This window comes from Vulpes vulpes, chromosome 15 (genome assembly GCF_048418805.1).
Source record: "Vulpes vulpes isolate BD-2025 chromosome 15, VulVul3, whole genome shotgun sequence".
NCBI lineage: Eukaryota > Metazoa > Chordata > Mammalia > Carnivora > Canidae > Vulpes > Vulpes vulpes.
The window spans coordinates 73,335,506-73,362,579 of record NC_132794.1 but is presented as its reverse complement, the minus strand read 5'-3'; the positions used below and the strand labels follow the sequence as shown (position 1 = coordinate 73,362,579).

The window sequence follows — 27,074 nt, the reverse complement described above, 5'->3', positions numbered from 1 at the left end:
AGTGGAGCTGGCTGCCATGGGAACTGCTGCTTCGGCCCTCATCAGAAAGGCATGTCCACCCCCACTCATGATTCCACAGCCATGCCACTTGTGCCCCGGTCTGTGCTGCCAGAGATGCTCCACGCCACCTGCCCTCCCCTCCCCAACCCCACATAACTCAGTTCTGGGTCACGCTTAGAGAAGTTTATCTCATTAGCAGAAACAAAATCACATCTAGGACGCATGCTGTAAAGGAATCTTGGTTTTTCGCTATCGAATATCTAGACATACTAGAAGGAGGTGAAATATGTTTTGATCTAGCCAATCCACCAAATCAAGAACTATAAAAATGTTCAACCCTTTGACCTGGTAGTTGCTCTTCTAGGAATCCATGAGAAGGAAATAGAGATATGAATAGTATTCTGTATAAAGTGGAAGGAAGGAAGGGAAAGAGGGAGGGAGGGGGGAAGGAAAGGGGAGACAGAGGAAAAAAAATCCACAAACGGGATGGGTTAGATGAATTTTGGAACAGGTTAGATAAATTCTGGGTGGCTCAGTGGTTGAGCATCTGCCTTTGGCTCAGGTCTAATCCCGGGGTCCTGGGATCGAATCCCACGTCAGGCTCCCTGCAGGGAGCCTGCTTGTCCCTTTGCCATGTCTCTGCCTCTGTCTCCATGTCTCTCGTGAATAAATAAATAGAATCTTTTTTAAAAAAGAAAAATTTTGGGACATTCATATGAAAGAATTTTTTTGGCCAATAAATACGAGGTTTCTGAATAAGTTTAGAATTTACGATAACAAAGTATGGAGGAGAAAAGGCAAAAACCAAGCTATATATACAGTATGATCCCAGTTTTAGAAGAAGGGCACACGCACGCACATTACTGAAAGAAGTCCCCGAAGATGGACTGGAATCACATGGGATTTTTTAATTTTCTTGTTTACGCTTCTCTAGATCAGCTACATGCTCCACCAAAAACATGTATCACTTCTTCCAGTGACTTGTAGAGATTGAAAGATGATACACACACAATGAGGTAGTCATGACATGTGTGCACCTCGCCCTGCGCGGGGGAGGTCTCCCGGGTTGGAGCCGGGAATAAGTGACAACAGCGGATAAGAGAGGACAAGAACTGCGTACGGAGGGTGGGCAGAGGCCGCCTCTGATTTATCTGGCACGTAAGTGGATGTCTATAAATATTTGTACTCTACCGTATGAAGAAATTGTCAAAGGGCTTGAAAGCAGCCAGTTCACAGAAAAAGGAATACGGGGGACTTTGAAACAGATGAAAAGATAGGCAGCCTTAATCATAATCAAAGAAATGCAAAATAAAACACGAGCTGTTTTCACTTACCAGATTGGCAAAGATCACAACGTTTGCTGAGAACACGAGGTGACTCGACTCTTGGTAGTGGGCTGTGCCCTGCCCTGACGGGGATGTGTGACACCACTCAGAGCGGAAAAATGTGTGTGCCCTTTGATAGGGCCACTCTGCTTCTAGGAATCTGTTCTCAGAATTCTGTGTTGCTCATATGCAAAAGAGGGGGCGCCCAAGGGTGTTTACTGCAGCGGTGCTTATCTTAGCAAAGATTAGAAGCCTCATCTTCAGTAAAGGTCTGACTAAACTGGGGGGGGGTGGGAATTAGTATGATGGAATATTTGCTAAAAAAAAAAAAAAGAGGGATCTCAAAAAAGAAAAGGAGGAGTAATCTCAAAGGTATATTTATAAGCACTAAAGTCAAGGTGCAGAGGAAAGTATATAATATCCATTTCTGTAAGGAGAAAGCGTGCACACATATCATTTGATATTATAGCCTATTTTTGGTATCCCTGGGGAGAGGGATTGGGGTGATGAGGGTCTGAGCTAGAGCCAGTATTCGCTGTTTATACTTTTGTGTGTTTGTTGGTTATTTACCGTGTTCATGTGTTACGTTTTCAGTTTGAACATGTAATTTAAAAATAAATAAATACTCTTTGAATTAATAATTGGACTAGGAGGGACACCTGGGTGGCTCAGCGGTTGAGCGGCTGCCTTCAGCTCAGGGTGTGATCCTGGGGTCCTGGGATCGAGTGTCGCATCAGGCTCCCTTCGAGGAGTTTGCTTCTCCCTCTGCCTGTGTCTTTGCCTCTCTCTGTATCTCTCATGAATAAATAAATAACATCTTTCTTAAAAAATAATAATTAGAGTAGGAAGCCAGAGAGAGGCATTAGGGTGTGATGAGATGAGCCATAGGGAGCCACTGGTGGTTCTTGAGCAGAGCAGTACAGTTACAAGTGGTATTTGGCAGGGAGGACAGGAAGACTAGCAGAGAGAGGAGCTGGGAAGCTGGGCCAGGCTGAGGCATGCAAGTCACTAGGCAGGTGGGATGCACCCAGGGGACCTGGGGTGGGGGTGGGTGGGCAAAGAAGGGTTACTCCACGGGGAGCCTCTTTCATCCTCCTCAGTCTGGATGATTCTCACTGTTCCCACCCCATTACATCCCACAAGTTTCCAGGTGAGCTGTGGAATCATTCTGTCCTCTGCCAGTGCAGAGTTTCTTTTTTAGCCATGGTCTCTCCAATACCACTCTCTTTCCATCTGCTGGGTTAGATTCCCCCGTCCTCCCTCTCCCACATGCCCGGTACTCCCGTCCAGATGGAGCCCTCTCGCCCCACACACAGCCTCTTCACTCCTCTACCTGGCTCTGACGTCTCAGCCCGCACTGCTGCCTCCCCCTCATATGCACACTGTGCTCCCCTATTCCCAGTAGCACCCGGGAGGGAGCCCTGTGAGATAGATTACAAATGGACTCCCTCTTCATCCTAACTCAAGCAGGCTCCCACTGAGGTTTTTGATGGGTGTTATGTCCCTGGAAGAGGGTGAGGGGGATGGGAGGGTGGAGGGAGAGCAGGGCCAGAGGGGAAGGAAGAAACCTGTCCTGCCTCACTACACTTAATTATTTTTAAGATTTTATTTGTTTATTGGTGTGTGGGGGGAGAAGAGTACAGAAGGAGAGTGAGAGGGAAAAGCAAACTCCCCTCTGAACAGAGAGTGCCACTTGGGGCTCGATCCCAGGACCCTGAGAGCATGACCCGAACCGAAGGCAGATGCTTAAATGACTGAGCCACCCAGGTGCCCCTCACTACACTTTAAAAGGTGTATTTACTTTAATATGAGATAGTTTCAAAGTATTTGCCATGGAGTAAAATAGATGCTCCTGGAGATGCCCTAAATTGATCCATTTGTCCCATAGTCGTGGGTTTCTCAGCCTTGGCATTGACATTTTGGGCTAGATAATTCTTCATCATGGGGTAATATTTCCTGTGCACTACAGGATGTTTAGCAGCATCCCTGGCCTCTCCAAGAGATGCCAGTAGCACCACCCCCTCCAGTTGTGACAAAATGCCAAATGTCTCCCGGAGGGCAAAATGGCCCTAGTGAGAGCCACTACTATGGTTTCATGTGTTCCCCAATAAAGTACTGTGTGCCGGTGTGGGGGAGGGCATGGGTGCCCCTCTCTTGATCTTCACCCAAAGTCATAACAGGGAGTTTCTGGCACTGTGGGGAAGGAAGGCGGCTGCTGGCTGGGTGCCTTATAAATCATAGCACAGAGACAACCGCTACTTTGCCACTTGTCCCCCTGAGAACACTAACCTGGAACCCCAGCCTGAACCATTTGCAGAATTCTGAGATTCTCAACCTCCATATAACTAGATTCTTTTTGGCTCTTGGGTTTTTCATCCAGAACTACCAAAAGCTCTGCTTCTTAGAGTCTTTTATTGTTAGGTCTACAAGGGCAATAAAAAGCCTCAAAGGGTTTCCGGGACATCAAATAGCTCCTTTTAAATTAAAAAGAAAGAAAGGGGGAAGGGGAGACCTCCAACCTTTGTATTTTGTTACACACTGGATTAGACACATGTGGAATATGTTTCCCTCTGGCTGGGCACTATTTTAAGACATAAAGAGGTTGTCCTTAAAATATTTCCCAGCCTTTAATGGCTGTCTAGTGTTTTAGGGGAATTGGTCTGTGTGTTACCAACTGTATAGGACATAGCCCAGGATTCTGGAGGAGTCAGTTGGCCCACAAGGAGAAAGCTTGAGCAGCATGGTCCAGGACATCCAAGAGTATAGACATTGTACGGGGCTGGTGTGGTCAGGAGAACTTTTAAAGATAGCAAAGTCTGTATATTTTTATAATTCTCAGCATTTTCTGAGCATGAGATGCACTTTTAGCCCCCTGGCTCTTTGCTAAAGCTGTCCTCTCTACCTAGAAAGTTCCATCTCCTTTGTGTACTAATTGTCCTCCTCACTCTTCCAGAAGTACCTCAAAGTCTCCTCTTCTTCTTTCCCAATGAAATAATCAGACAAGTGAGCAAAGATATGTGTAAATCTATGTACTTTTGTGTGGTGAAAAACTATAGATACGTATTTTTTAATAAATATTTTATTTATTTATTAATGAGAGACACACAGAGAGAGGCAGAGACACAGGCAGAGGGAGAAGCAGGCTCCCCATGGGAAGCCAGATGGGACTCAATCCCAGGACCCCAGAATCATGACCTGTGCCAAAGGCAGACACTCAATCACTGAGCACCCAGGTGTCCTATAGATACATATTTATATGGAGATATATATTTCATTGCAGTGCGGTTTATGGTGATGACAAAGTTGAAATAAGCTGAAGAAAAAAAGAAAAAAGAAAGAAAAAGAAGAAAAAAGATATAAGCTGAAGTGTACAGTAATAGGGAATTAATTAAATAATTACAATGTAGTCATACAATGAAAAATCACTCAGCCATAACAAATTGAAGACATAAATGACCGTTGACTTGATTAGATGGAAAGAAGTTTAAAAACAACGTGTATGATCCTGTTTTTTAAAGATATGTTGTACAAGGAGGGTTCCAGGAAGATGATAGAGTACTAAGCACCAGGAATCTGTCTCCTTACTTAGACAACAATTGCAGAATCTGTATAGTATAACTATTTTGGAACTTCAGAGACCATAAAAGGCTTGCAAGTTCCAGGGAAGGCTTAGATGATAACTTTGGTCAATTTCAGCCCTTAACATAATAGAAGCTACCCTTGACCCATGCCCAGCCCCATGGCAGGCAGCTGTGCACATGTTCCTGGAGCGGCTTGCAGACAGCCTGTGGGAGTCAGGGTGGGCAACAAGTACCCTGTCCACAACCAAGCATCCTATATCCTGCAACATTGTCCTTCAAAAATGAGGGAGAAATTAAGAGATTCCCAGGTAAACAAAGGATCCAAATATTGAGAATCTGTGCTGTGATTGCTAATTGCTGCTTCTGATCACAGAGATGCAGACACAGAGGTAGGCAACCATAGTCATTGCATCTCCCTGCCACTGTTGCAAACCCCTGCCCTTCCAGCTGAAGCCAATTCTCAGAGCCCAGCACTTTTTCTCCTCCCTTTATTTTTCTTCCTCTCCCTTTTGGTAAAAACTAAAGCCATTAGACTTCCAGACTAGGATGTTCAAAAGCAACTACATTTAAAGGGGAAAGTCAAAAGTCACTGAGCATACCCAGGAAAAGACACAGAAAAAACTGAGAAAACCTTAAGTTTGTACCTCAGACTGATCCTCAGTATGGAGAGAGCCTAAGAGTCAAAACAAAAATAAAAAATGATAAATCTGGGGTAGGGGAGGGGGGCAAGGATCTGATTTCCAGAGTTACCATATAATTATATTAAATGTCCAATTTTCAACAATAACAAAAATTCACAAAACATGCCAAGAAATAGGAAAGTGTGGCTCATGGAAAGGAAAAAAATAAGCCAATATGAACTGTCACTGAGAAAGACCAGATGGTGGACCTACCAGACAAAGGCTTAAAAACAACTGTTTTAAAAATGCTCAAAAAAACCAAAGGAATACAGGGGAAAAGTTAAGAATACTGTATGAACAAAATGGAAATATCAATAAAGAGAAAACCTAAAAAGAAGCCAAAAGAAATTCTAGCGCTAAAAAGTACACTCATTGAAATGCAAAATTCCCCAGAAGGGACCCAAGGCATATTTGAGCAAGTAGAAGAATCAATGAATTTAAAGATAGGACAATCAAAATTATTGAGTCTGTGCAACAGAAATTAAAATACTGAAGAAAATTTAACAGATCCTAAGGTACATTATCAAGCATACTAACATATGCATTATGGAAATCCTAGAAGAAAAAGAGAGAGAAAAAGGGCAGGAATATTTGAAGAAAAAACAGATTGAAACTTCCTAAGTTTGATGAAAAACATGAATATAAACTGCTAAGAAGCTTAAGAAACTCCAAGATGAACAAAGAGACCCATATGAATACATATTGCAATAAAACTATTGAAAAACAAAGACAAATAAAGAATCCTGAAAGAAACAAGAGAAGTAACTGTTCATACACGAAGTTTCCTTAATAATGTTATCAGTATAGTTCTTATCAGAGACTTTACTGGCCAGTGGCAGTGGGCTGATGATATAGTCTAAGAGGTAAAAGAAAAAAAACCTGTCAACCAAGAATACTGTACCCAGCAAAACTGCACTTCAAAAGTGAGGGAGACATTAGGACATTCTCACTCTCAGATACACAAAAGTTGAGGGAGTCTGTTACTACTTGACCTGCCCTGCAAAAAAAAAAATGGTCAAGGGAGTCCTTCAGGTTGAAATAAAAGGGCATTAGATAATAATCCTAAACTGTGTGAAGAAATAAAGATCTCAGTAAAGATAATTGACAATTCTAAAAGCAGCTATTATTATAACGACTGTTTGGAACACCAATTTTGGTTTTCTACATGATTTATGAGATTGAAACATTTTGTAGAAATTATTAGCCTGAAAGTAAATACTATTGTACCTTTGGTTCATAATTTCATATTGTGTTTAAAGACTAAAGCACTCACGGAATAACTATCAGTTTATGGTTTTGGATACGCAAAGTATAAATGTGTAATTTTGTGATATCAATAACTGAAAGGAGTAGCAATGGAGCTATAAAGAGGCAGAGTTTTGGTATGTTACTGAAGTTAATCTTGTATTAATTCAAGTTAGAATATTATAACTTTAGGATGTTAATGTAATCCCCATGGTAATTACAAAGAAAATAGGTATAGCATATATACAAAAGAGAATGAGAAGATAATTAAAACAATTCACTACAAAAAATTAATAAATGGAAGATAGTAATGCATGAAATGAGGGACAAAAAGCTATAAAGCATATAGAAAACAAATAACAAAAAGAAGCCTCCTTATTAGTAATACCAGTAAATGTAAATGGATTAAGTTTGTCAATGAAAATACAGGGATTGGCAGAATGAATTTTTTAAAGAAAAGTGATCCAACAGTATGCTGTCTGCAAGAAACCCACTTTAGGCCCAAAGACACAAACAGATTGAAAGTGAAAGGACGGAAAAATATATTCCATGCAAACAGAAACCAAAAGAGAGTAGGGTGACTATATTAATAAAAGTTTCAATATATCAAAAATAGATATCAATTAAAAACATTTATGTACCTAATGACATCATCAAAATATATGAAGCAATATATGAAGCAGAAATGGACAGAATTGAAGAAAGAAATAGTTTTACAATAATAATTGGAGACATCCATACTTAACTCTCAATAATGGGTTGAAACAACCAGACATATAAGGAAACAGAGGATGTGAACAACGCAATAAACCAACTAACTCTAACAGACATACAGATTAGACCACAAATTAGTGTTCAACTCTTTTTAATAACAGAAGGACAACTGGAATCAATAACAGAAGGAAAACTGGAAAATCAACAAACTTGTGAAAATTAAATAACACACTTTAATATAACCAATGGATCAAAGAAGAAATCACAAGGAAAATTAGAAAATATTTAAAGGCAAATGAAACTGGAAACATGACATACCAAGATGTGGGTTACAGCAGGAGCAGTGCAAAGAGAGAAATTTGTAAACACTTATATTAAAAAAAAAAAACAAGAAAGCCATCAAATCAACAACCTAATTTACAACTAAAGGCCCTAGGAAATGAATTGAACCCAAAGCTAGTAGAAGGAAAGAAATAAAAGAGATTAGTTGGCGTCAGAGCAGAGATTCAACAAAATCAGGAATAGAGACATGATAGAGAAAAAGCAACAAAACCAAAAGCTGATTCTTCAACTTCAACAAGATTGACACACATTTAGATAGACTAGAAAAAAAAAGACAGAAGACTCAAATTACAAAAGCCAGAAATTAAAGTGGGAACATTACACCCAATTCTAGAGAAATAAGAAAGATTCTTGGCCAATATTCTGAGCCATTACACACAAACACATTGGATAACCTAGATGAAATAAAAAAGTTCCCAGAAACACATAATCTATAAAATCTGAACCAAAAGAAATAGAAAATCTGAATAGACCTGTAACTATTAAGGGAATTGAATTAAGCTATGAGGGAATCTAGAACAAGATGACCCTCGACCTGCACCACATTGGCTGGTCCCCGGATGCCAGGCCACTAAACAGAGGCTTGGACCTCCATCCATCTGCTCCCTGTCAGGGTCCACCAGGAAGAAGGCACCCTCAACCCCTGCTCTCTCCAACCCCCAGATCCCACCCCGTCCCCCCTCAGCTCAAGTTGGTACCCTGCCTACTCACAGAATCAGCAGCTCCCTCTTGGGAACAAAATGAAGTGAAGCCATACGTTTCTCCCTCCCAAGCCCTGGAGTTCCCCGCTATCGAGGGTCCTGGTAGAGGTAAGCATCATCCTCTCCAGGTGCATCTTTCCAGCGGCACTTTCCATAGGGGAGAGAAAGCATGTTAATGCCCATCACAATGTATATAACCTGGGCTATTGATTCTCCTCCCTCCTCTATCTGGAGGATCCTGAGCAGGTGGGAGCCCCGGCAGGTGGAGCAAGTCAGCAGAAAGAGCACAGCTGGGGGCAGCAGGGTGCATCAGCTCTGCCCAGGACCTCGCCTCCTGGGGGGGATTATAGAATCCTAAACTAACAGTTTGGAAGGACTCCTGCATCCTACTCTGTCATTGGACAGATAGGGAAAATGAGGCTTACAGAGGCAAAAGAGATGCCATGGCTCTTCAGGACAAGATGTATTGCTCCCAGTGTAGGCGTTTGTTTTGCTGTTTTGTGAGATTTCTAGAATTCTAACTGAGGATTGGAGAGGATAAGTAATTTATTCAGTCACTGAGATAGTAAGTTGAGATTATGGGATTTGAAACCAGGTGTATATAAGACTCAGAAGCCCACGGTTGTTCCATTAACTCATCATGGGGTGTGTTCGTGGGGTGTGTGTGTGTGTGTGTGTGTGTGTGCGCGTGCGTGGTGTGTAGGGAGAGAGAGATGGGGATGGGGATGGTGCTGAAGAGCTGATTGTCCACTTGTCAGCCTCATCTTTTAGCGTACCCCCACTTCCACTGACCACCCCACCCCACTGTCCTACACCTGCCTGTCCTCAGAGTACCTTCCATCTCCCTTCGCAGTGCTTACTGCGGCGATTCAGTTGCCCATGGCATTATCTGTTCAATACTTCTCTCCCTCAGTACACTACGGCCGCTGCAGGAGGATGGGGTCTCGCTCGGTCACCGCCTTACCCTCCTAGGCCCAGCACAGGGCCCCACAAAGTCTGTGCTTGCAGTATCTGTTGAACAACTAGATGAATGGATGCCTGAATGAGGCTGCAAGCCTGGGTGGGCGGACAGAGGAGTCTAGCTGGCTGGAGACCTGAGATGTGCAGGGACTCAGGGCCCCAGGCCACAGCTCTTGGCTGAGAGCTGCAGCAGACCAGGACCTTGTCTCTGTTCCCAAGCCTCGCCTGTGTGGTGAGTCACCCAATTTCTGAAAACCACAGGCCTCTTTCCACAACGAGGCTGCCCAGAGGGGCCCCCAAGCCTCAAAGATTGTCAGGAAAACTCTGCTCACACGCACAATTCCTGCCGGCCCCTTATCAGGGCTGTTTCTTTGATGTACTCTGTGTGACTCAGAGCTGCTGTTTGCCACAGTGCTGTTCCTGTTTCAGCAGCACACTGACATTTTTAAAAGAAAAAAAAAATCGGAAGTGGCAGACGCTGTCTTCGGGCTGAGACTGCAGACAGCCCTTTGATTTGATTCTAAACTGAAGGGGGGGCGGGAAGGGGACAAGCACATCCCAGTGAAAATGGTGGGACCCTGTTACATCCACCCCCCACGTGGCAGTTACTCGTGTCGCCAGCTAATGACAACGCGCGTTTTGCAATGTTCTGTTGCAACGGAAAGGAGGAAAGTTGTGTCTCGGTGATAGTAGCGCTCTTGGGGCCAAAAGAAAGAAGCTGGAGTCCAACTCAGCTACTTTCTTCCTATCTGATCTCGGAGAAGTTATGACTCTCAGTTTGTTCCTCAGCAGAACTAAGGTGGGGAGGCTTGTTTTGATGGTTTTGAATATCACATAAGATAATGGTCATAAACATGTTCTGTGAACCGCATGAAGGGGGATGCAAATTTGCACAATGATCAGTATCTCCATCTTCTTCATTCTCTCCATCATTCCCAGAAGCAGCATTACATTGCTGTTTCACTTCCCACACATACACATGTTATCATCCCAACTGGACTGTGAGCCTCCGGGGTTAGGGACGCCCCGCTTTGACCCCTAGCACAGGGCAGCGTACACAGTTGGTATCCCATGACTGTTTCTTTTTGGTTTGTTTTTGCTTTATGCTTTTTTTTAACGTTTTATTTTAATCCCAATTAGTTCACATACAGTGTGATATTAGTTTCAGGTGTCCAATATAGTGATTCAACACTTCCGTACATCACCTGGTGCTCATCACAACAAGTGCACCCCTTAATCCCCATCACCTGTCACCCACCCCCTCATCCCCTCCCCGCTGGTAACCATCAGTCTATTCTCTAGAGTTAAGAGTCTGTGTCTTGGTTTGCCTCTCTCTCTCTCTCTCTCTCTCTCTCTCTCTCCCTCTCTCCCCCTCCCTCTCCCTCTCCCTCTCCCTCTCCCTCTCCCTCTCCCTCTCCCTCTCCCTCTCCCTCTCCCTCTCCCTCTCCCTCTCCCTCTCCCTCTCCCTCTCCCTCTCCCTCTCTCCCTCTCCCTCTCTCCCTCTCTCCCTCTCTCCCTCTCTCCCTCTCTCCCTCTCTCCCTCTCTCCCTCTCCCTCTCCCTCTCCCTCTCTCCCTCCCTCCCTCCCCCTCCCTCCCTCTCCCTCTCCCTCTCCCTCTCCCTCTCCCTCTCCCTATGGTCGTTTGTTTTGCTTCTTAAATTCCATATATGAGTGATATTATATGGAATTTGTTTTCCTCTGACTCATTTATTTTGCTTAGTATTATACTCTCTAGCTCCATTCATGTCATAGCAAATGGCAAGGTTTCATTCTTTTTTGTGGCTGAATAATATTCTAATATATACCACATATTCTTTTTTTAAAAAAAATAATAAATTTATTTTTTATTGGTGTTCAATTTGCCAACATACAGAATAACACCCAGTGCTCATCCCATCAAGTGCCCCCCTCAGTGCCCGTCACCCATTCACCCCACCCCCCCGCCCTCCTCCCCTTCCACCACCCCTAGTTCGTTTCCCAGAGTTAGGAGTCTTTATGTTCTGTCACCCTTTCTGATATTTCCCACACATTTCTTCTCCCTTCCCTTATATTCCCTTTCACTATTATTTATATTCCCCAAACATATAATGTTTGTCCTTCTCTGGTTGACTTACTTCACTCAGCATAATACCCTCCAGTTCCATCCACGTTGAAGCAAATGGTGGGTATTTGTCATTTCTAATGGCTGAGGAATATTCCATTGTGTACATAAACCACATCTTCTTTATCCATTCATCTTTCAATGGACACCGAGGCTCCTTCCACAGTTTAGCTATTGTGGACATTGCTGCTAGAAACATCGGGGTGCAGGTGTCCCGGCATTTCATTGCATCTGTATCTCTGGGGTAAATCCCCAGCAGTGCAATTGCTGGTATACCACATACTCTTTATCCATTCACCTATTGATTGACACTTGGGCTGCTTCCATATCTTGGCTACTGTAGATAATGCTTTTATAATCATAGGGGTACATGTGTCCCTTTGAATTGGTGTTTTTGTATCCTTTGGGTAAATGCCTAGTAGCATAATGGCTAAATCACAGGGTAGTTCTATATTTAATGTTTTAAGGAACCTCCGTAGTGTTTTCCACAGTGGCTGCACCAGTTTGCATTCCCACCAACAATGCACGAGGGTTCCCCTCTCTCCACATCCTTGCCAACACCTGTTGTTTCTTGTGTTAGTGATTTTAGCTACTCTGACAGGTGTGAGATGGTATCTCATCATGGTTTTGATTTGTATTTACCTGATGATGAATAATATGGAATATCTTTTCGTGTGTCTACTGGCCATCTGGATGTCTTCTTTGGAGAAATGTCTGTTCAAGTCTTCTGCCCATTTTTAAAATTGGATCATTTGGGTTTTGGGTTGAGTTGTATAAGTTCCTTATATATTTTTGATACTAGCCCTGTATCAGATATGACATTTACAAATACCTTCTCCTACTCCACAGGTTGTCTTTCAGTTTTGTTGACTCTTTCCTTTGCTATGCAGGTTTTTATTATGATGTAGTCCCCAGAGTTTATTTTTGCTTTTGTTTCCCTTGCTTCAGAAGATGTATCTAGAAAGGGGTTGCTATGGCCAATGTTGAAGAGGTTGCTGCCTGTGTTCTCTAGGATTTTGATTATTTCCTGCCTCACATTCAGGTCTCTCATCCACTTTGAATTTATTTCTTTTTGTGTGTGGTGTAAGAAATGGTCCAGTTTCTTTCTTTCTTTCTTTCTTTCTTTCTTTCTTTCTTTCTTTCTTTCTTTCTTTCTTTTTTGCATGTTGCTGTCCGGTTTTCCCAACATCATTTGTTGAAGAGGCGGTCATTTTTCCATTGAATATTCTTTCCCGCTTTGTTGAAGATTACTTGACCATATAGTTGTGGGTTTATTTTTGGGTTTTCTATCCTGTTCCATTGATCTACATGTCTGTTTTGGTGCCAGTACCATACTGTCTTGTTTGCTACAGCTTTGTAACAGAACTTAAAGTCTGAAACTGTGGTGCCCCCAGGTTTGCTTTTCTTTTTCAAGATGGCTTTGGCTACTCGAGGTCTTTTGTGGGTCCATACAAAATTTCAGAATTATTTGTTCTAGTTCTGTGAAAAATGATGTTGGTATTTTGATAGAGATTGCATTAAATGTGTAGTTTGCTTTGGGTAGTATGGACATTCTTACAGTATTTGTTCTCCCAATCTATGAGCTTGGAATGTCTTCCCATTGCTTTACGTCATCATCCATCTGTGACTGACTCTTAACCAACTGATAAGTTCAGAAAACAAAAACAACAACAACAAAAAAACATCAAAATACAACAAGGTTGTATTTAACAAGGATGATCCCAGAGATCCTATTTTCTTACTTCCTATATCTAAAAAAGAAAAAGTGGAAAGCAGGGACATTACAGAAGTCAGCATCCTCCCTACCTGACAAGGATGGTCTTGGACATTTTTTGCCACAGTCCCTGAGAGCCCCAGGGCAATTTGCCTCCCACAGTCTCATCCAGCCTTTAAGCTAGTCCTGAGAAAGGGGGAGCACAGGTGTATTAGCATCTCATTCTTCACTCAAGCAAAGTGAGGCCCAGCAAGGCCAAGGGTCTCAGTCACTCCGAGATACAGCAGTGAATCATTGAAAAAGCCCAGCCTGTGAAGCAGGGTCTGACTTTTGACCCTTGGGTCTTTTTAGGAGGACACTCATTCCACTGAAAGAGAGTTTCCTACTATCAATTAATTAGGAGAGAGATTTTATAAGTATTACTCAATTTATTGCTCATGCTGTACTTGAAATGACCTATCATCATCCCCCTTTCATACACAAAAGAACTGAAGCTCTAGGAGATCAAATGACCTGCCTAAGGTCAGAGGGAGGAGGTGGCGCCAGGCTCTCATTTCCCAATACCTGCTGAGCACATTCTAAACATGTGGTCTGAGCCCAGTGCTGGGGTGTGAATCTCTCCCACTGCTCTCTGGTTCCCCCATTCACAGGAAGCTTGGGTCAACCACATCCTGCCACGTCCTTGCAGACAAGATAATGATCCCCACCACCACCATTCTCTGTCCCACCACAGCCCAGCCCAGCTCAGGCAGACGGACTTCCTTTACTCTGTTGGCAACCACTGAACGTCAGAGCTGGATGAGGCCTAATTCTGTGGTCCTTGGAGTGTCCTCCTTCAGAACACTCTGGGGCACTTGTTAATAGTCCAGAATCCCCAGGTCATCCCTATAATTGGAGACAATGCCTCCAAAGTGGCGGGCCTAGGAATCTGCATTTTTAGCAAATACACTTAGTCACTCGATGAGTGTTCAAGCTTGGAAAACCACTGGTCCAACCTTCTCATTTTAAGAGAGGCAAACTGATTCCTAGAGAGAAGTGACTTTGCCTCCCACCCTAGTAGTACAGATCTGTTGTCTCTTTGGCACACTTGTTGTATCTGTTGAAAGAGACTGCTGAATGCCATTGGGTTCAACCTTGCCATCAGGAAAACACTTTGGGACTCATCACACCCAGCTCCACATAAGCAAAGGGGATGACGCTTGCTGGAGAGCAGAAAAGATATCTGGAGACCCTCCAGGAGAACTCCCTGCATCGAGGGAGACAATTGGAAATCTCCTTCTTAGACTGATCTGGAACTCAGTCCAAGAGTATTAACACTTGAGCCCAGAAGAAGGCAAAGAACTATCTGCAGGTCGCGTCTGGCCCGCTGCCTGTTTTTGTAGAGTTTTATTGGAAAGTAGCTACCTCCATTTGTTTATATGTTGTTTATGGCTGCTTTTGTGCTACAGCGGCAGAGCAGAGCCTAAAATATTTACCATCTGGCGATTTACGGAAAAGTTTGCCAACCCCTGCATTAGCCCATCAATCAACCAGCAAAGCTTCATTCCTGAGGGCATTCCAGAAGGTCTCCAGTTCTCCCACTCCTGTACCCCCAGCACCTGCCAGCACAGTGCTTGGCACATCATAGGTACTAAAAGAAATTATTGACAGAATGAACCATCACAATAGGCTCTTTTAATTCTCCTTACATAAATGAGGAAACCACAGTTTGTGAGAAGAGATAAGTATACAGTCCAAGGTCTCTGAGTCAGGAAGTGCTAGAATTAGGGGCACCCATGTGGCTCAGTGGTTGAGCGTCTGCCTTTGGCTCAGGTTGTGGTCCCAGGGTCCTGGGATCGAATCCCACATCAGGCTCCCCTGCATGGAGCCTGCTTCTCCCTCTGCCTGTGTCTCTGCCTCCCTCTCCGTGTCTCTCATAAATAAATAAATAAAATCTTTAAGGAAAAAAAAAAAAGAAAGTGCTAGAATTAGACTTTATCTGTATCCATGATACGTTATTTTCCTATGAACTTGAATAAGGGATTTATGCAGGAATCTGCATAAATGCGGTCAATGGTAGATCTTTTGCCAGAAGGGCTGGATCGTGGGGTTGGGCGGGGTGGTAAAGCCCTGGGAAAAAATAGAGGCTCGTCTCAAGGGATGAGAAGACCCTGTCCTGCTGGGAAAGTTGATACCTTGAGATTATATTAAGCTAATTTATGCTAGAGTGTGAGCCTCTATCTCAACCTGCTTTCTTCTTAACTGAATGTAAGTAATAGAGATTTTTCACCTGTAAGCAAAGGAGGGCTCATCAAGGAGCACAGTAAGGGGAGATGAAATGAGTCAAGCATGCTTCCCAGAATACGATTCAAAATGAGCCGGGCTCTGGACTCTGGGGTGTTGAGTCACAAGAGCATTCACAGAAAGCCTGCACAGCCACTTAGCTGTGGGGCTGTGGTGGACGTGTCTGTCCCCAGGAAAGACCACGAGGCCTCTCCCAGCTCTGAGGCTCTCACGCCAACTATGTGGCTTGAGTCATCCCTGACACTCTCCTCTTCTAGTTCCCAAAGAGGCATTACAGCTATAGGACAAGCCTTCTTGAACCCGATGAGATCCAGCTTTACTGGGTCACTTGGCCCAGTCATGGAAAGTGGGGAATCGTGCGTGTTGGCTGATTCTTTGGTATTTTCCTCAAACTACACCCACAAAGTGTCATTGGTGATTACTAGTCTCTGTTTCTTTAAAGAGGAGTGAGGCCATAAAGCTGAATGCCAAGGACTCGACTTTCACAGTTACCCCCCTCTAACCTTTATTATCTCACCTACATTTGATTCACCAGAGTGTTGTTTCGATTCTCTCCAAAGCACTCAAGTTTGCCTGCAAAGAAACACCATTTTCTGCACTCATATTTCATTGCACTGTGGAATAATTTTGCATTATTTAACTAGAGTAATTGATACAGATTGAGAACAAACACAAATAACACTTGATAAGCACACACAGGTCAGCTGACCGGGAACAGACGAGCCCAGGAAAATCAGAATACTTGCTAGCTTTGAGGGTTTGATGTGTCCTGGGCATGGGGATAGTGCTCACTGAGGGACATGGACAGCCTCCAGCAATCTGGAGCGATGCTTAATTGAAGATTGTTGAAGAGGGTTCTGCTGTGTAAGCACATATGCTGCAGCCCCTTTGTCGTGTGCAGAGCACTGTCCTGCGTAAGCCCCATGACCCTCAGAAGCAGGCAGGGGAGACTTTCAGGGAGGGCAAGTGAGGATCAGGGACATACAGTGAGTTTCTCAAGGATAAATGCCGAGGAATGATCTCCTTTGTGTCTGTACTGCTGGAGCCCAGCACAGAGGGGACATGTGGAAAGAAACCCATTGTTTATGGGACAGGAGTGATCAAGCTGAGCCCCAGAGGATGTGCTCTGAGATCCTGAGTTGCTCCAGTTCACTTACAAAGGCGAGTGAAGCACTCTGTAAGCCTGACTCGGGTACCAAAGATGGAACCTATTGCTTCTTGCCTGTTCCAAGCCTTGTGCTTTCTAATTCTATCTCTTTTTTTTTTTAAAGATTTTATTTATTTATTCATGAGAGAGGCAGAGAAACAGGCAGAGGGAGAAGCAGGCTCCTCACAGGGAGCCCCATGCAGGACTCGATCCCAGGACCCCAGGATCTCGCTCTGAGCCAAAGGCAGATCCTCAACCACTGAGCCACCTAGGTGTCCCTGCTTCCTAATTCTTACTCCCCTCCCCACCTCTCCCCTGGGAAGAAGGGCTAGATCCTCTGTCTCCTTAGGTGTTTCTGTTAGATCCTGCAGCGTGGCCCAGGAAGGGGCAACTGAACAGGCAGGGATGAGGCCAAAGCCCTTCAGAGCAAAGCCCCCCTGCCAAGTGCCCCTCACCCAGTGTCACCTTCTCTGCGACCCCATCTCCTACTTCCATCTCCAAGACTTTCCCCACTTACGCAAAACATCCCAGCCTGACTCCCCGAGAGCTCTAGGGGAAACCCTAAACCTCAGAGTGAAATGAAGGGGCTGATTTGCCCAAGGAAATTAGACACACAAATAAGCCTGGGGTGAACCACGGAGCCAGAGCTGTTTCTCTGGATTAGTCACAGGGTTACCCACTCATGAAGTCCCCTCCCCCCGGCTCCCCCTTCAGCCTCAGTTAATCTGGAAGGTTGGCCTGGTTACAGGCCGGGCCAGATGAACAGGAGGTGAAGGGGGGCGGTGGGGGGACACTCGCCAAAGAAACCGCAGCGACCTTCCGCCTGGGTGGGGCTTCTGTGCTCTTAACCTGCCACTAAACTGCTCTAAAGTGCCTGTCAGCACCCCTGCTTCCTGCTGGGGCTACTGGGAGAGCTTTGCACGTTTTTGCTAGAAGGGGGAAGGCGCCCCCAGCCCCCTCCTCGCTCTCAGGGAAGGCAGCAATGTTCCTGGGGCTTCTCAGCAAATACTTCTTAAAGCCTGCTTTCTGTCAGGCCCATGGTAACCAAAAAGCCTCCCTCGACAGCACACTCACCTCACCGAGGGCGGGGGCTTCTGTCTATGTGGTCATGGCTGCATTTTCTAGGCCTGACATACTGGTAAGTCGAGGCACTCAGTAAGTCTACGTTGGATGAACGAAGAACACGAGGAGTGTCAGATGCCATACTGAGCGCAAGAACTAAACCTCCCCAGGGCCAGGAGAATGTGCCACGGGATTTCTAATCGCCTTTGGGTGCAGGGAAGGCTGCTTTGCAGAAATGATGACCTGGCTAAGATCCAAAGGGTAAGTAGGAAGCAGCTAAAGGAAAAAGGAGGTGCTGTCGGGAAGAGCAGTGCAGGCAGCGGGAACAGCATGGCTGAAGGTCTATGGTGGGAGGGAGCTCAGCTCATGAGGGGCTGACTGAAGCAGGTGTCAGGATGGCTGGCAAGGAAGGGCCGGTTCAAGGTGACTCTGAAGGGGACAGCTGAGCAAGACTGGGCTGAGGAGAAGACCCCGGACTCCAGCTTCCTCCTCAGCGGGATGAGGAATCCCTAAGTCGTGTTGAGCAGGAACTGACATGGTCAGAGATGTACTGGCATCCTGAGTTGAAATGCCTCGGGATTTGGGGGTGCTCCCAGTTTGGGGGTGTTTAGCTATACAATGAGGAGCTTGCAGATTCCTCTCAGCTGTGGCTGGTGTTTAAACCAATGTACATACATAATGTATTTTTTAAAAGATTTTACTTATTTATTCATGAGAGACAGAGAGAGAGGCAGAGACATAGGGAGAGGGAGAAGCAGGCTGCCTGCAGGGACCCCGATGCAGGATTCGACCCCAGGACCCTAGAATGATGCATGGAGCCAAAGGCAGATGTTCAACCATTGAGCCACCCAGGCATCCGCGTAATGTATTTCATTTAACAAATACCAGTATCACATTACTATATGCCAGATGCCATTCTCATCGCCTCAAAAACATCCACTCGTTTAATCCTATCAATGACCTGGTGACATCATGGATGCTGTGATGATCCTGTTTGAAAGATGAGGCAACCAGGATGGGTGTTCAAATCAAGGCAACAGATGGCAGCACCAGGGACTACCTCGGTTCCCATGGGACAAGGAGGGCTCCGGAAGTGTCTATTGCCCTGTGACAGGCATGAGAGGAGGCTGGCCCGGGACCTGCGGTGGTGGGATGGCTCAAGAAAGGACATAGGACTTGATTGAGAGCCAGTCAGTTGTCAGGGAACCCACAGTGCCAGCCAGCCACAATAAGGGGTGGCCTCGATGGCAGGAAGAGGTGGAGCGCTATGTCTGGCCCATGGTTACCGTCCTGGCATCTCTACACATAATTTTAGGGACCCCTTCACTTTCTCCACCACGGGATTATCTGCTTTGTGAATCCACATCTGCCACTTTTGTGATCGGCTTCCTCATTTTAGCAGAACACTCCCTCTTGTAGCATCCTGAAACAGGAAAAATGGAAGTCAAATTTAGGAGAAATTTATGTTTTGAAAATGTCTTTAGAGGGGTCCCTGGGTGGTTCAGTGGGTAAGGAACCCTTGATTTTGGTTCAGGTCATGCTCTCAAGGTGGTGGTATCGAGCCCCGTGTGGGGCTCCACCTTCAGTGGGGAGTCTGCTTGGGATTCCCTCCCTCTGCCCCTCCCTCCTCAAATAAATAAATAAAATCTTTCTTAAAAATGTCTCTAGAGCCTCTGCTGGGTTATTAGTTGACTGGGTATAAATTCTACATTGCAAATCACTTCCCCCCGCCCCCCAGAATTTTGAAAACATTGCTTCTTTGCTTCTGGTTTTCAGCCTTGCTACTAAAAAGCCCATATTTGATTAATAGTTTGGCTGGGTATAGAATTCTAGGGTGTAAACCAGATTCCAGAGCTATTGTTGAGAAATCTAGTGCCATCCTGTAACCCAAATCCCTTGCACATGTCTTGCTTTTGTTTTTGTTTTTGAGACTTCCTTTCTGGAAGCTTTCAATAACTTTCCTTTATCCATGGCATTATAAAATTTCACAATGATGTGCCTTGATGTGGATCTTTTCATCATTTGCTGTGTTGAGCACGTGGTGAATTCAGTCAAGGAAACTCATGATTTTAGTTCTGAGAATTTTATTTTTGTGTTATTTCCTTAAATATTGCCTCCCCTGTGTTTTCTCTGTTTTCCTCTCTTTGGAACTCTATTTGGATGCTGAATATCCTAGATGGGTCCTCCAATTTCCTTATCTTTCCTTCCTACTTTCAATCTGTTTATCTCTTTGTTTGACTTTCTGAGAGTTCTCTTCGTGTTCCAAATGTTGTGTTATTTAACATGGTTTTTGGTCTGTTAACTTCAATTTTCAAGAGCTCTGGTTTATTCTAAGTTTGATCCCCTCCTTTTCTTTTTACGTTCTGTTTTGGTTTTTGGGAATGCAAAATCTTTTCATCTCGCTGAAGATATTACATATAACTTTTTGACATCCATTCACATTTAAGATGGGTCACCAGGAATGCCTAGCTGGCTCAGTCCATCGAGTACATGACTCTTGATCTTGGGGGTCGTGGGCTCAAGCCCCACGCTGGGTGTCGAGATTTATTTTTAAAAGTTTAAGAGCATAAAAAATATGTAAACAAAAATAAAATGGGTCACTAAAGATCAGATGAAAACCTCTGTGAGGTTGAATGGGGCTTATCAGTTGGTGAAATTCACTCCAGGGTAATTAGGTAGGGACCTAAGCATTTCACTGAGGGGACCCCCAACCATTGGGAAGATCCCCATTTTGTAGATGAGGAAACTGAGACAATAAGTAACTTGCCCATGCTCACACAGCTACCTGGAGTAGCTGAGATTCAAACCAAGGACATCTCCCTCCAGAAGAGGTGTTCTGTACCACATGCCACACACCCTTGCCGAGCCACATCAGTTGACACATATTAAGTGCTTTCTGTACACCAGCCCCTGCCCTAAGCACCTAAAAACACTAAATCAATTTAATCCTTGCCGCAGCCCTTTGAAGTAGGTACTATTAGTAGATCCGTTATTGACGAGCAATCTGAGACACAGAGAAGTTCAACAACTTGCTCAAGATCACACAGCTGGTAAGAGTTAGTGGCAGGACATGATCTTTGGCAATCCGGCCCTGGAGCCTTCTTGCTCAGTCTCCCACAGTCTCCAGTTCCCCCATCTGAAAGTGGCAATGTGTTTTCCAACACAGAGTTATTTTGAGGACGAAACAAGAGAACACATGTAAGAAATGTGTACAGGATAGCCCCTCGGCAAATGTTATTTTTATTAAAAGACATTCCCCTCTCTGGGGCTTTTAATGGCTTTAAAACCAGAAGCTACAGTTTGGGGCTCCCTGAGGCTTCCCTTGGCTGTGAACTTCATGGTTCCAAGAGCGGGCCAGGAGCGTCGGGGGCCTAACTCAGAGGAGCATGGCTCAGAGGGAGTAGGAGTGGTGGTGGGAGACACCAAGACCTCACAAAAAAACGGGACGTAGGAGCCAGTGCACCATATTCTGGACTGTTCCATTTCCCAACTTGGGCCCAAAGCATCACTCCTGTGTTCCCAAATAACTGTGAAGTTCAAATAACAGACTCCAACTGACACATAAAAAGGAACACATGTAACCACTTACAGGCCAATTAATATCGGGGCGGGGAGAAAGCCACGGGGCAGGAGGCCACTGGGGTTGCAGCGAGCAGAATGAGAGCCGTGCTTCCGGCCCTCCGGCTGAAATGGGCTATTATGTGTCATCAGGAACTTAAGAAGGGGGGAAAAACAACCTCTGATCAAAGTCCCTTTTGTCAACTTCTAACAGATTAATAGATGACAGATTTTGCACTTAGAGCTCTACTGCAAGGTCAAGGGCAGTGAAATGGGGCTTGTTGGGACTTTTCTCTTCTTTGGTTCAGCTGCTAGGCTGCAGAACTCATCATCCTGACAACCTGGCTGCCTGAAATGGGCCCTAAGAAGGTCTGCCTTCCCCAGGGTTTTTGTGGCGGAGAGTGGGGCGGGGGCCGCTCCTTAGGACAGACAAGACAGGTTTGCCTTCTGCCCACGGTGACTTCCCTGCTCAGCCTCCTGCTACAAGTCCTCTCTCCCTGGGGCCCCAAGCTTACCATGCCACTTCCCCCAATTCCCTAGGTATGGCCTCAGGGTGGCCCTCCATGGGCCACAGAAGGAGGACACCTCTAAGCCTGGCCTCTAAGTCCCTCAGTGACTTGGCTTCACCCCCATCTCCTCAGTGCACTCGTGTTGGTCGCCCTGGATCACTCATGGCTCCCTAGAACCCCCTTGCCTTTTTGCATCCACGTCTTGGCCTTCTCTGCCACCACGTCTGTCTTCCTCAATGTCCTGCTAATCCAGCAAGGCTGTGCCAGGGTCAGCTCCTTTGGGAGGTCCTCTCTGACCCTCTGCCCTACCCTTCTAGCCCAAGGAGAGACTCTATTCTCTGTGACCCCAGTCCCTTCAAACATGCAGCCCGTGGTGTGTGCCTACTGTAGGGCCTTATTATCTGCTCAAAGGCCCATCATCCCCACTTGGCTGTCTACAGACTAGTGTGCATGCTCCCTGGCATGGACATGTGGGTACATGCAGGACAATTCACCAAGGTGTGAGGGCTTGTGGAGGAAGACCCCAAGATCACCCAAATAATAGCCTCTCTGGCACAATCTGTGACTTGCTTCTTCCCAACAGACTATGGTAAGGGTGACAGGATGTCACTGCCATGGTTAGGTTGTTATGAGGCAAGGGTGATAGGCTTTCAATCACAGTATTATGGAGCTTTATATAAAACTCCAGGCCAGAATGAGTGTTTCTCCTCACTGGCCTGAGAAGTTAGCAGTCATGTCGAGGAAATCCATGTGGCAAGACACTGGGGTGTGGTGGGCAGGTGGCTTCTAGGACCCAAAGGCGGCCTTCAGCTCACAGCCAGCAAAAAGCCGGGGATCTCGGTCATACAGCCACAAGGAAATGACTTTGGCCACAACCCCAGTGAACTTGGAAGTGGATCTTTCCCCAGAGGAGCCTCCTGATGAAACTATAACCCATCCTAGACCGTGGTTGCAGTTTTGTGAGCTCTTGCACAGAGGACCCAGCTAAGCCATACCTGGTCTCCTGACCAATGGAACCTGTAAGATGATAAACCTCTGTGTTGTTTTAGGTCGCTACATTTGTGCTAACTTGTTACTCAGCAGTTAGCACACTCATGTGGCGATCAATCTTAAAGATGTATTTTCTTAGGTATAGAAGACCCAAAGAGTTCCGGGGAGAGTCCTGGGAAGTTATACCCCTAAAAGTTGACACATTGGCCAGAAATTTTTTGCCAACCAATTCATAGAAGACTCCAGAACAAGTGTCTGAAAAGTGAACATGAGGTCAGGCCCTGAGAGAGCAACATAGGAAGGTAAGAGGCCATAGTCAGACAGGCAATGGGGAGATCCTAAATCTGAAATCAGGTTCTGGGTTCCAGGCTCTTGCAACCACGTTTTGGACAAGCAGCCCCCCTCTGGGCCTCCGTGAGCTCATCCACGACCAACAACATTATGAACAGCATGAGCTCTGCACCTCCCTCTGGCTTTGGCATTCTGAGTCCAAGATGGTTCAGTTTTACCGAAGAACTCCATACTTTAGAGTATATTCCATTTTTCACTATTCACTCATGCAGAATAAGTTACTTCTGCTTTCCATAATTTTAGTATTGCTTACGATGAAAGATACAAATTTACTAACTTCATTTAAAAAGAGAGAGAGTGGGACGCCTGGGTGGCTCAGCAGTTGAGCGTCTGCCTTTGGCCCAGGACGTGATCCTGGGGTCCCAGGATCGAGTCCCACGTCGGGCTCCCTGCATGGAGCCTGCTTCTCCCTCTGCCTGTGTCTCTGCCTCTCTCTCTCTCTCTCTCTCTCTCTCTCTGTGAGTGTGTGTCTCATGAATGAATAAAATCTTCGAGAGAGAGAGAGAAGAGCGAGAGAGACATAGAGTGATATAGGGGAAGGGATAGAAAACTATGCTAGAATCCCAGGCTAAAGTTGGCATCTACTGGCCTCGCTCTCCCACCCCCACCCCATATTTCCAATTAGGGAATATATTTCATATGTTTAAGGTAATGCTGATCTTGCCCTTCTTCCCACCAATAGGGAGGTTCACCACAGGCCAGTCAGAGTACCCCAAGTCTCTGGCCACTGCATTAGTTCAAAAACGAGCATGTGTGCCAAGCCTTTGCTGACAGAGCTGGTGGAGGAGACTGTCTGTCTTCTGGGGTTGCTGAACTCATAGGATGTGATTTAGGGGACAGTTTAAGGTATGGGGCTGACTTACAGAAAAAGCCTATCTAAGATCTAGAAAGGGAGCCCGGGTGATATTAAGCCCTTGATCCCAGCCATCTCCGAAACCATCTGCTCTTACTTAACCTGATAAATTATCTTTTTATTTAAAGTAGTTTGGGTTGGTTTTCTGCCACTGGTAACCAAAAAAATCTTAACTAATGTAGATAGTTATTCCAACTGAGCATATAATTTCGCCTGAGGTCTCTGGGAAGCCAAAGCGAAAAGGGCACCACACTGCATATCCCTCTCTGATATCACAAACCCCAAGCCCCATGAAAGAGGGCCTTTTCTCCAGGGCCCGGGCCATTTTCTCATGGTCTTTCACACTGGTGGCCCAGAGCAACATCTTCCACAGCTGCTTTAGAAATGACGCAGAAACATTCCTCATGTGGCTGGCTGCCTTTTGGACTGAACCTCAACCAAAAGACAAGCAACAGAAACGAAGCATCAGTCAGTGCTCATGAGGACCTCCTGGGTTTTCACCGGGAGACGCCAACGGGCCATGGGGCTTGGGGGCTGGCCACGCATTGTCCCTGGTCCCTCTGTAGGGCCTCCCCAGGAGCACCTCCAAATGCTGTTCTGAAGTTTGACTAATCTGTCATCTCTTTGGTTGCAAGGTTGGTGTTTCCTTGCAAGGGACCACAAAGCCATATTACATTCAAAGTTAAATAAACAAACGTTTGAATCTGTGTTTTATTGGTTCCATACCATCTGCCATCTGGTTTGGGGGAGCAAGGAAAACTGTGGTTTTGTTGGTTTTGTGTGTGTGTGTGTGTGTGTGTGTGTGTGTGTGTTGTTGTTGTTGTTGGGGTTTTTTTTTCCTTTCCCTGTGAAAATTCTCTAAGGTTGAACGCTGGCAGCAGTCCGGGCTGGTTAAAAGCCACCTAGTTTCCCACATCTTAACTCTCTGCTAAATGTTGGAGGCTGGTCTGGGTCCCCATCTGCTAAGCAGCCTGTTGTGTGAAAATGAGATCTATGCATATGCAGAGCTCCACAGCCTGGCTTCCAAGATCTAAAGAATTGTTATGAGTGAACCACAAGAAGTGCTTATTTAATGTTGACAAGCTGCACCCAGACCAAAGGCTAGAGCGGGGCATATGGAAAAGGAACAGAGAAAACCTGGTGTCTGAGCACCCCGGGCTGTCAGGAAAGGCAGCTCTGCCTTCAAGCCCCTGGGTTGCTAGAGACGTCGAACTTGTAATGACTTGAAGGAGAAAATAGGCCCCAGACACTGGGTGGGAAATACGCCCCAGCCTGCCTGGAATCTTTAATCTGGAAATTGCAATGGCTGGAAGGGGTGGCGGGTGGAGGGGCACATTCCATGGCGGGGGTGGGGGTGGGGTGGAGGGGAGTGTGGGGGGAGGGCCTACATCTCTGCATCTCCCTTCGTGGATCCAGCTGTTTTTGGCCAGCAGTCTGGAGCTGCTTGGAAAGGGTGGGGACACCACTGGGGGAGTTCGTGGGGGCGGGGAGAGGATATCAAATAGGAAGCTGGGGGAAGTACTTGGATTTCCATGACTTTTAAACCAGGTCTTCAGCATCCTCACCTATAAAATAAAGACCAACCTGGCCAGGGTTGCAAATTCACCTGCGGCGGGGCCAGGCAGATAATGAAAAGGAGCAAGAGCGGTTGGCTTGGGGACCAAGGCAAACATGCTTTTGGCTGAAGGGTGGCGGGGACTCAAACCAGCTCCAGCGATGCTGGTCAGGCGGGAACTCAGCCCAGTGTGGCCAGATTTCCCAAGTTCCCAAGAAAGGCCAGATTTTTTTTTTTTAATGTGAAAACGCGCAGTGTTACAATGCTGTCAGCTATCCCAGTCACTGAGGGAGAATCCCATCAACTGAAACCTGTCTGCAGCCCACACAGAGCCCGCAGGTCTGCAGCAGGTGACCTCTGTTGGAAGGACTCAAGGAGACAGTCTTGGGAGAGTCTTGGAAGGAGCTATGTCTTCCTTCGGTGTGGGAAGGCTGGTCCAGGCACATGGGCCTTGGACAACACGGACGCATCTCAAGGCTGGGTCTGCAGAAGCTGGGAGGCCCTCCCTAGATGTCCCCCCCTCCCTAATCCTGAGCCTCACGCTGGGAGAATTCCAGCGCCAGGCCTGCCATTCCTCCTGGCCTGCAGGGACACAGCCACAGCTCGGGGCCACTCAGGCTCTGAGCTTCCCGGGTCTCTCTGCTTTACAACTCATTGCCAGGAAAGAAATGTGTCCATATGACCATGTTCCTGTTGTATGTAACTCCCTCGGTCCCCACAGTTTGGTCCCCTTTCTATAGTGTCACAGTAAGCAAGCTGGTAACCTGCACAAAGTGAGACACAGACATTTAATCTCTGGCCAGATGTCACCTCTCTCGGCACAGCACAAAAGAGCCCTTGTAGTCTATTTTTTCCAGTTTTTTTGGTTGTGTTTTCTTTCTGAGGTGTGAAAAAGTCTGAGGTTCAATGTATGTCCCTAATAAATAAAACCTAGATTTTTTGGGGGGGGGGTAATAAAATCTGCATATTTGTGTTTTAAACACTGTAGTCAAAACAGTACAACTTCTTCCTTTTCCCCCCCTCTTTGGCTTAATTTGTCCAGTAGGGAATCTTTATACTGTATGTCCCATGTGTTGAAAATAAAGATACAGAAAATCTTGATAAGCTGTTCAAAAAAAAAAAAAAAAAGAGGCAGGAGACCTGGTCTCCCATCGGCCACCCTCTTGCTATGGGGTCTTGGTGAGTCATTCATTCCTCTGAGTTTCATTGGCCTCCACTGCCACACGGACAAGAGGGCACATAAAAACCCCTCCTGTTCTGCATTCCTGCAGAGGGAGCATGTAGGGTGAGAGCATTGCAGGGAGGAAGGGAGGCAAGCATGGTAAGAACTCCTTGGCCCCGGCGAGGTCAGAGCTGGGCTGGTAGAGAACCACACCTAGATCCCAAGTTTGTCACCTGCTGAA

General features: G+C 45.8%; 1 long non-coding RNA gene across 1 annotated transcript in view; it reads left to right on the top strand.

Annotated features, from left to right (window-relative positions):
• The first annotated feature begins 1,049 nt into the window (after positions 1–1,049).
• Positions 1,050–27,074, top strand: part of LOC140595814 (uncharacterized) — a 35,946-nt gene continuing 9,921 nt past the window's right edge. The window contains exon 1 of the long non-coding RNA XR_011997701.1: positions 1,050–1,158. This is a non-coding gene — a long non-coding RNA (uncharacterized lncRNA). The remainder of the gene's footprint in view (positions 1,159–27,074) is intronic.